This window comes from Herpailurus yagouaroundi, unplaced genomic scaffold (genome assembly GCF_014898765.1).
Source record: "Herpailurus yagouaroundi ecotype Mexico unplaced genomic scaffold, PumYag 196, whole genome shotgun sequence".
In the NCBI taxonomy this organism is placed as follows: domain Eukaryota; kingdom Metazoa; phylum Chordata; class Mammalia; order Carnivora; family Felidae; genus Herpailurus; species Herpailurus yagouaroundi.
Genome location: NW_024412427.1, coordinates 16,514,875 through 16,524,546, shown reverse-complemented (window position 1 = coordinate 16,524,546; position 9,672 = coordinate 16,514,875). Strand labels below are relative to the sequence as shown.

Below are 9,672 nucleotides of genomic sequence, written 5' to 3'. Positions count from 1 at the left end.
AAACTCAGGAACTGTGAGATCATGACTTGAACCAAAATCGGGTTGGATGCTTAACTGACTGAGCCACCCAGGTGTCCCTGAAAGTAGTTGTTTATTAACTGACCAGATTACAGAAATAACTGTGGTAGATCCCTTAGTTCATCCTTCTAATAAGCCTGTTGATCTTGTCTTCCTTGTTGCCAACACATCTACCTTCTACAAAATGGGTGGTCTTTTTTTTTCATTCCTTCTTGTGGAGAAGATAATTTGAAGGGCGTAAAAATAATTATTTCTTAAATAAATGTTTATTTTATTTATTTAAAAAAAATTTTTTTTAATGTTTATTTATTTTTGAGACAGAGAGAGACAGAGCATGAACAGGGGAAGGTCAGAGAGAGGGAGACACAGAATCTGAAACAGGCTCCAGGCTCTGAGCCGTCAGCACACAGCCCGACGCAGGGCTCGAACTCAGGGACCGCGAGATCATGACCTGAGCCTAAGTCGGCCGTTTAACCGACTGAGCCACCCAGGCACCCCAATAAATGTTTTATTTTTGAGAGAGAGAGAGTGTGAGCTGGTGTGGGGCAGAGAGGGGGACAGATGATCTAAAGTAGGCTACGCACTGACAGCACATAGCTCAAGGTGGGTGGGACTCGAACTCACAAACCCCTGAAAAATCATGAAATCATGACCTGAGCCAAAGTTGAACCAACTGAGCCACCCAGGTGCCACTAAAAGTAAAATATTTTTAAAAATAACACAATGAGCCCTAGATGGCTTCATGATCCTTGGCTCAAGATAAGCTTCAGAAAAGGGGCTAAAAAAGCTGGACCCTGTAAGGTTGCCAGTAGTCCCTCCATCAACCTGGCAATTGGCCCTAGGCTACACAGTGGCACCAGTCAGTTCAGGATGCATGTTGGATCTGTGTAACACAAAACTTATTTAACACATTCAAAGTGTGTGTCAAAAAACAAAACTAATAAACTATGGAGAGCCTACTGAGTATGAGGCGAGATGCTAAGCACCCCAGGGAACTGCATTGAGCAAAACCTGGCCCCATCCACAAGTGGATGGGGCAGTGGTGCTAATCCACCAGGGAGGCCAGTCAGCCAGCCAGCAGGTGCATGGCCAAATCCTGTGATATGCAAAAGGGACCAGTAGCTTATAAGCAAGGCCTTCTGGGCTGAGTGGAGGACAGGTGTGGGAATGTAATGAGCTGTCAGCACAGAACCTGATGCAGGGCTCGAACTCACAAGCCATGAGATCATGACCTGAGCCAAAGTCCGGATGCCTAACTGATTGAGCCACCCAGACACTCTGAGTAACTCATTTCTTAGCCCTTCTTTGCAGTCATCTCATCCCACAAATCATCGTTACTCCCATCAACCCCTCCCTGTACCAACTCCACTCTTCACAAGTGCTTGCCCCAGACATCTCCAGTCCCAAGTCCCAGGCCCAAGATTGGAGATGACTATTCCACTGAGGCTGTGTTTCTCAAACTTATTTGACTGTATCTCTTAGTAAGAAACCCATTTCTCATTAAGTACATGTTCGTATGCACATGAAAGACCTGAAGCTAAGGTGTCCTAGCAGTGCTTTGCTTAGTGTGGTTGATGCATGTTGATATTTGCTTCTCTATTCTGTACCACTGCTGATGCTGACTCCATTGATTTCTTAACCCACTAACTGATTTGAAAAATAGGGTTCTAAGGAGCCTGTTTCTTTTACATTGAGGACAGGGCAAAGGATCAATATCTGGGTGAAGAGTTGTGTAATATATATAACTTGATAATCACAGGGTTGTACCAAAAGCAATTTAGACTACAGTAGTGACATTGAAAAATAGTTTTACTTGGTTTATCCTGACACCATACATAATTTTTGGCTTATTATATACTACATTATTTTGTTACGCATTACAGCAAAAATGTGTAAGAGAATGTTATGAGAACCTATTAAATACCAATACTGTAACATTAAATTTGTTTAAATATAATCTTTTGCACATAACATGCTAGATTTACTGGCTGGTTGTAGTCATTTTAACTTTCTTGACTTCTATTTCTTTTTTTTTAAACTTTTTTTTTCAACGTTTATTTATTTTTGGGACAGAGAGACAGAGCATGAACGAGGGAGGGGCAGAGAGAGAGGGAGACACAGAATCGGAAACAGGCTCCAGGCTCCGAGCCATCAGCCCAGAGCCCGACGCGGGGCTCGAACTCGCAGACCGCGAGATCGTGACCTGGCTGAAGTCGGACGCTTAACCGACTGCGCCACCCAGGCGCCCCAATCTTGACTTCTATTTCTAACCTGTACAAAAACACATCCATCATCATCATCATAATAATGCAAAAACTAAAACTAGTAATGCTCCAACTGTATTGTAACTGAGTAACTGAGATTTAATACTTCTGTTACTTTATTTTCCTTTAACTATTTCTCATCAATGAGGTACTTCACGCCATTTTGTTGTTGAGCTAAACCCTACAGTTTACAGAACAATGCAGTTGGGTGGATACATGCTTGATGTCTACTCTGGCAGTTGTCTTTATGTATTTTTTTTTTTTTTTTTAGTTTGTGCATATTGCCTCATATCAAAATAGACAATAATAACAAATATGAGTATATGAGAAATTATTGAACATATAATCCATCATTGCTGGGAAACTCATTTTTCCACGGCTCAGCTACTGTCCCTGCTGGATTGTAGTAACTCAAGAGAGGAAAAGTTGACAAATGGTAAGGGAAGAACACATGGGAAGTTTGGGCCCCAAAGACAGGTAGTATAAATTTTACCTAGCCATCTCATCTAGTCTGCAACCATATCTGCAAATGTAAAAAGTTTACAAAGAAGGCTTTCTGCCAGACACATGGACCCCAGCTTTTACAAAAGTTCTATCTGGTAACATTTTTGGAGTCTGCATGTTTCCATAAAATTGATTAAAGTTTTGGATATAATTATAATTCCATGATGCAATAATCATTATTATTCTGCTTGGGACTTTAAGAACAACATTCTTCACAAATAGATGTGAATTCATAAAACTCACAATGGTGGGTGGTGGGGGCAGTGGCTTATATTGGTTTATGCTTTGTTTCTAAATATCTTGCAATGAGGTTTACACTGTTTAGATACAGATAAGTCTCTTTGTTAGTACTATATAAACAAAGTATCAATTATGTAAAAACAAAAGAAAAATGTCAGGGACCCTTGTGAACATAAAAGCAAAAACCATCTTCTATTGGGAAAAATGGGCAATGAGTAAAGAATAGTGTTTTTTTTTGTTTTTTTTTTTTTTAAATTTTTTTTTCAACGTTTATTTATTTTTGGGACAGAGAGAGACAGCATGAACGGGCGAGGGGCAGAGAGAGAGGGAGACACAGAATTGGAAACAGGCTCCAGGCTCTGAGCCATCAGCCCAGAGCCCGACGCGGGGCTCGAACTCAGGACCGCGAGTTCGTGACCTGGCTGAAGTCGGATGCTTAACCGACTGCGCCACCCAGGCGCCCCAAGAATAGTGGTTTTAACGGTCTAATAAGTTTTTAATATTTTTCCCTTTAACTTTTATTTTTCAAGGGTCCAGTGTGTGTGTGTGTGTGTGTAAACATCAGCTTATAAAACCACATGTTAAAGACCCCAGCATATTTGGATCATAAACATTTCAGTTAGCTTTATACTGGTCTGGATAACCCCCAAGACCTTTACTAGTCATTCTCAGGATTTTTTGGCCCAATTCCAGAGGTTTTTATTTCCTCATAAAGCAAGCAATAGCTGTGAAAAACTTTAGTGCCAACATCCAAACTTAAACATGGATTTAAGTGCTTTGTCTGCCCCCCAGTTCGGCATTTGGAGGTCACTTCCCAGTCACCCCTAAGAAGCCCCAAGTCCCCTTCTGGATAACTTGGTGGGTAGGACCCCAAAGGGTCACAACAGTTTATTAATTGGTAGGTTTTTATTTGCATCTCTTCAGTATCAGCAGGGCTGCAGATGTTTTCAATTGCTTGTTGGCCATTTGTATTCTGTGAATGATCTATTTCTCTTTTATCCATTTATCTGTAGACCCAGGGTTTTTGCAGTTTCATTCACCATTCAACAAATGAATGTTAAGTATCTATTATGTGCTTGCACTCATTCTCTAGTACTGCTGTAACATCCACACATTTAGTGACATAAAACAACACATACTATCCTCTAGTTCTGTAGAAGTTCAACATGGGTCTTACTGGGCTGACATCAACCTAGAGTTGTTTCTTTCTGGAGGCTCTATGCTGTCTTCTTGGCTGTGGTCCTTTTCCTCCGTCTGTAAAGCCAGCTATGTTGCATCTCTAGCCTTTTTCCACAGTCATATGCCCCCCGCCCCTACTTCTGCCTTCCTCATCCACTTTTAAGGATCCTTATGATTACACTGGGCCCACCTGGATAATCCAGGATAATCTCCTTATTTTATAAAGATTTTTGAGTAATCGCAACACTCACATGGGGCTCGAACTCACAACCCCGAGAACAAGAGTCACATGCTCTACCAACTGAGCCAGCCATGCACTCCTAATCTCCCTATTTTAAGGTTAGCTGATTAGAAACCTTAATTCTATCTACAACCTTAATTCTCCTTGGCCATGTAACCTGACATGTTTACAGATTCAGGGGATTAGGACTTGGATATCTTCGGGGGTCCATTAATTCTCCTTACCAGAGTATTAAGATGGGGATATGGAATTTTTTTAAAGTATCCTGTCAAAAAACAAAACAAAAAAAAGTATCCTAACATGCTAAAAGTTAGTGGGGAAGACAGATGATTAATCAATCACAATTTTCTTCTTTTATGTTATTTGTCAGATTTTGGCATTAAGATTATTCTACCTTTATAAGATGAATTAGGGAGCTTTTCATCTTTTCCTAGGATTTAGAATGATCTCTTAATAGATTGGGTAGAACTCAGTTGTAAAACAGTCTAAGGCTAGTGCCATTTAAAAGGGTAAATCTTGAACAATGTTTAATTCCTTTTGTAGTTACTGATCTTCCTAAAACCATAATTAAAATCATGTTTAAGTAGCTTTTTCTTTTTGGAAGCTTTAGTTGGTGCATAAAAACACAAATACTGAAAAAGAGCTCAGTTTATTGTAGATAAAATGATCGCATCCTGGAAATCTCTAGATTTATGCTTGGCTTGCTCCCCTACCTCCAAATCTTTAACTTGTCACTTCCTGAGGGAGGCCTTCTACCCTATTCAGAATTGGGATTCCCCAGCAATCTCAACTTCTCCTTAGTATTTGCCACTTTCTAACCCACTGTATATATATTTTTTTCAACGTTTATTTATTTTTGCGACAGAGAGAGACAGGGCATGAACGGGGGAGGGGCAGAGAGAGAGGGAGACACAGAATCGGAAACAGGCTCCAGGCTCTGAGCCATCAGCCCAGAGCCTGACGCGGGACTCGAACTCACGGACTGCGAGATCGTGACCTGGCTGAAGTTGGACGCTTAACCGACTGCGCCACCCAGGCGCCCCTAACCCACTGTATATTTTACTTATTGTCTCCCCCCTCTTCAAATGCAAACTCCCATGGGGGTAGGGGTTTTTGAGCAAATATTTAGTATATTAATAGCCTGTTGTTGCTACATTTTCAGAGCTTATTCACCTGTTTATTCTTCCAAGCAAACTGATTTTTAAAAATATTTTTTACAAAAGTAATACATGCTTGTTGTTTTTCAAAAAATTCAAACATTACAGAAGTGCCTGGAATCTTCTCTCTGCCCTCCTCCCTGCAATCCCACCATCTCAAAGTAGCCACTGTTAATAGTTTGATGTGCATTTTTTTTTTTTACTTTTCTGTGCATGTACATATATATTCTTACTAGAATAATACAAGAATCAGAATACGCATACGTAAGATTCTGCCCCATTTTCACTTAATGTAGTCATCTTTCTATGTCCATACATAGACACCCATTGCACTGGATGCACTCTGATTCATGTACTCAATCTTCTATAAATAGATTGATGTATTTAGGTTTAAATTTATTTTTTCTATTGCAGCCAGTGCATCAGTGACCACCTTTGAACATCTATCATATTACTTGTGATGGCATTTCTTTCCAGAATGGAATTACTAGGTCCAAGGATCTATATATTTCACATTTTCATAGATTATCCAATTGTCCTCCCAAAAGGTTGTACCAATTTATACTCCCCAAAACATCATGAGTTCCTGTTTCCTACAGCCACACCAACATGGGATATCATCAGTTTTTAATTTTTGTCAGTCTGATACATACGTATTTTTTTTTAATTTTTTTTCTACGTTTATTTTTTATTTTAGGGACAGAGAGAGACAGAGCATGAACGGGGGAGGGGCAGAGAGAGAGGGAGACACAGAATCGGAAACAGGCTCCAGGCTCTGAGCCATCGGCCCAGAGCCTGATGCGGGGCTCGAACTCATGGACCGTGAGATCGTGACCTGGCTGAAGTCGGACGCTCAACCGACTGCGCCACCCAGGCGCCCCAATACACTCTTGTTTTAACCGCCTTCGCTTTGTCCCACTGGTGAGGGAGGGGTTCCCACCCTTGGGTTATGGGGATGGTCAAACACAGTACCTGACACTGGACAGGGGAGATTGACAGCAGTTTATTGGGCACCTATATCCTCACAGCTCAGCGAAGGAGGACACCACAGGTCACACAGGACCATCCAGGTGTCGCACTCAGAAATACAGTGTACAACCAGAAGCTGGGCAGGACAGGCTTTGTAGCAGCAAGAGGGTGAGGTGAGCCCATCATTCCTGCAGGGAACGTGATTGGCTTGTTTGAATGATTCCACAGGCTGACAGAGAACTGAAGCCTGCTACTCAGAGATAAGTCAAAATTGCACCTGGTCGATTTGATAAGGAGGCTTGTTTGGTGAGGGCAATGTTCACTTAGGCCATTTGAGGCACTCCTGATTTTACCACCTGTTGAAACACAAAATGTTGAATCTTGGTTTCAACTCTTCCTGGTTAATTATGAGGGTTCTTTTTGGGTACCGATTTTTGAAGGACTTTTTGGCATATATGATAATGATTGTTTTCCCATTTAACAAACATGGATCAATATCCTATACAAGAATATTTAATTGTATTTCCTTGAGTTGTAGTTAAGAATTTTTTCCCCATGAATTGATAAGTATTGATTGGTTTGCAGTTTTCCTTTTTATGCTATATTAGGAATTAAGGATAATTGTAGGTTTCATAAAATGAAATTGCTTTCTAACTTTTCTGGAGTGTAATGCAGATTTACTGGGTAAGGACTATCTATTTGCTGAAAGTTTGAGAGAATTCTTCCATTTAACCACCTGAGCCCAGAGCCTTTTTGGGACATGTTTCTTAGATAATGTTTTCAACATCTTTCTTATTTTTGTAATTTTATTTCTCAGAAAATGGTCCACTTTATCAAGGTTTTCATATGCATTACAGCAGAGTCAGCTATGGTATTCCCTTGTTTTCCTGTTGTTCTTCTTAAAATGCAAAACTACATTCTCTATGATTTGGAACAGAAACTAAAAAGAGATTAAGGCTGAGATCAATACACAGGTAGGGTGGAAACTGGCTAAAATCAAAGGACGATAAAACAAGCAGAATTAAATATCTTACTGGAGAAAAAGAGTTTTCTTTGACCTTGACTCTCAAGAAAATTAAATCTGTGATGTGGAGGAAACATGAGATACTCTCCCAGGACGCAGAGAAAAAGGACAAAGATTTCATTGACAGTGGTGATCCAATGTGATAATTTTAGGGGAGAAGAAAAAAACCCAAAGCAACCCTGTTCAAGAAATGGACAGGAACATTAGAAGAAAGCCTTTCTAAGCTGAAAAGACCACTTCTTTTCTGGAAAATTAATACTTATACTTGCAAAATATTTGACTTTTAAGGATGAAGAAAATCCCAACAAGCACCAGGCAAATTGCTCACCTAACACACATCAGACCAGCTTTCCTACCTTTTTTTTTGGGGGGGGGGGCGCCCGGCAGGATATATAATTGACATATTAACATTATATTAGTTTCAGGTGTACTTGCTACCATCTTGAGACCCAAAGACAATGGGATAAGAACAAGAGAGCCTTGAGGGGTACAGTTTGAGACTCAAGGATTCCATAAACAGTCAAGCCACAACATTACATTAGTGTGTGAAGACAGTAAGTAGAAAGGCATTCTCACCTAGGGCAAAGGCTTAGGAAAAAAACATTCAGTGGTCCTCCCTGAAATCACCTGTAAAATGAGAGATGAGTCTGAATGAGAAATAGAAAAATTAGAGCATAAAAAACTGGCAGGACATTGATACCAATTAAACAAAGAGTTGGCAAAAGCCTCTTTTCCAAGAGGATTTTGTGGCTTGAAAAAAAAAAAAAAAAGAAAAGACTGGGTCTATCATCCTGGATTAAATGGACAGATATAAGTAGGTGTGAGGGCAAGAGGCCTAGAGATGGAAAGGCACATTAAATTTTTCATTACATAAAGAGGAATATAAAAATGAATGATTGTCATTGATTTTAATATTTGTGAAATAAAAACTGTATTTTTACTTGATGAACTCAAAGGCAACCACTAGGAGACTTTAAAACAGAATTTCTATATTGCAGAACACTATAGAAGATAAAAGCAAATATGGAAAAATACAGAAAACAAGAAATAGCAAGTAATATATACTATAAAACAGGATGTCTAATGACTAATCAGCTCTAACAGCAAAGATATAATGGGTTACATTCAACTAGACTGGAGGCGCTGCAGTTTTTAGCACAGACCCTTTGTAGCTCCAGGCTTTTACTAATGCTGAACCCTAGGCCTGGCTTGCTTCTCCACCATATTCGCAGTATTCGAGGCTAAGACCTCCAGTACAAGCCGGCTTCCTCCCGGCAGTCCTCCAGGGCCAAATCCCGGCGCAGAACGCAGCGCGCGCGTGCGAAGCTGATACTTCGAGTGAGGGACGAAGTCCTGACCTCACTCCCTCTCACCCCCTAATGCGGCGTGGGGGTCGGGCCGGACCTCGTGCCTAGTGCAGGACACCGAGTGAGAAAGCACTCGCACCCTGCACGATTGTAATGTAGATCTTTTTCCTCGTCGCCCTCCTTCCCCCCCCCCCCCGCCCCCCCGCGGGCAGTGCGCCTCTGCGAACAGCAAGTTTCAAACGGGCTCCGTTTGCTGCCGGACGTAGTCGCTGCCCCTCGAAGCCTCCCACACGACGGCCTGCGGGCCGCTTGGATATACCCTCAGCGCCGTCGGATCCACCTGGGACAACTCGCCCTGCCCCCACCTTGCAGACTTGCAGTCTCAAGCCCTCCGCTGGAGGCCGCGTCCGGAAGAGCAGGAGTGGGAGAGGAATGGGGCTGGGGTCGGCATCTGGGACCCCTTCCCCAAACCCGAGGGTCTCCTCCCAGTCGCCAAAGATGTGGTGGAGGGCGCGGTCCCACCGCATTTGTTACAGATCAGAGCCTGGGGGCCGAGCCCAAGGGGCTTGGGGGTGGCAGGAGACGAGCAGAGGGGCTCGGGGACCGACTTACGCAGCCTTGGAGAAGGCGAGATAGAGGGGTCCCAAGCGCGAACCTGGACGCAGCTACAAAGGGGTTAAGGCATTGCGCCCCGCCCCAGCCTGGGGATTGGCGGCCCCGGGGGGCGTGGCCGGAGGGCGGGCCCGCGTTTGCCGCAGCCGCGGGTGGG

At 42.3% G+C, this 9,672-nt stretch overlaps 1 long non-coding RNA gene across 2 annotated transcripts; it reads right to left on the bottom strand.

Moving 5' to 3' along the window:
* Window positions 1–6,589: 6,589 nt before the first annotated feature.
* On the bottom strand, window positions 6,590–9,653 carry LOC121012429 (uncharacterized). 2 transcript variants are annotated; one of them, XR_005782102.1, is made up of 3 exons: window positions 8,760–9,653; window positions 8,173–8,223; window positions 6,590–6,928 (listed from the first exon to the last, which is right to left on the bottom strand). It is a non-coding gene; the product is annotated as an uncharacterized LOC121012429 (long non-coding RNA). The 2 variants fall into 2 exon arrangements; XR_005782101.1 differs by having other exon boundaries at window positions 9,516–9,650.
* Between the last annotated feature and the right edge of the window lie 19 nt (window positions 9,654–9,672).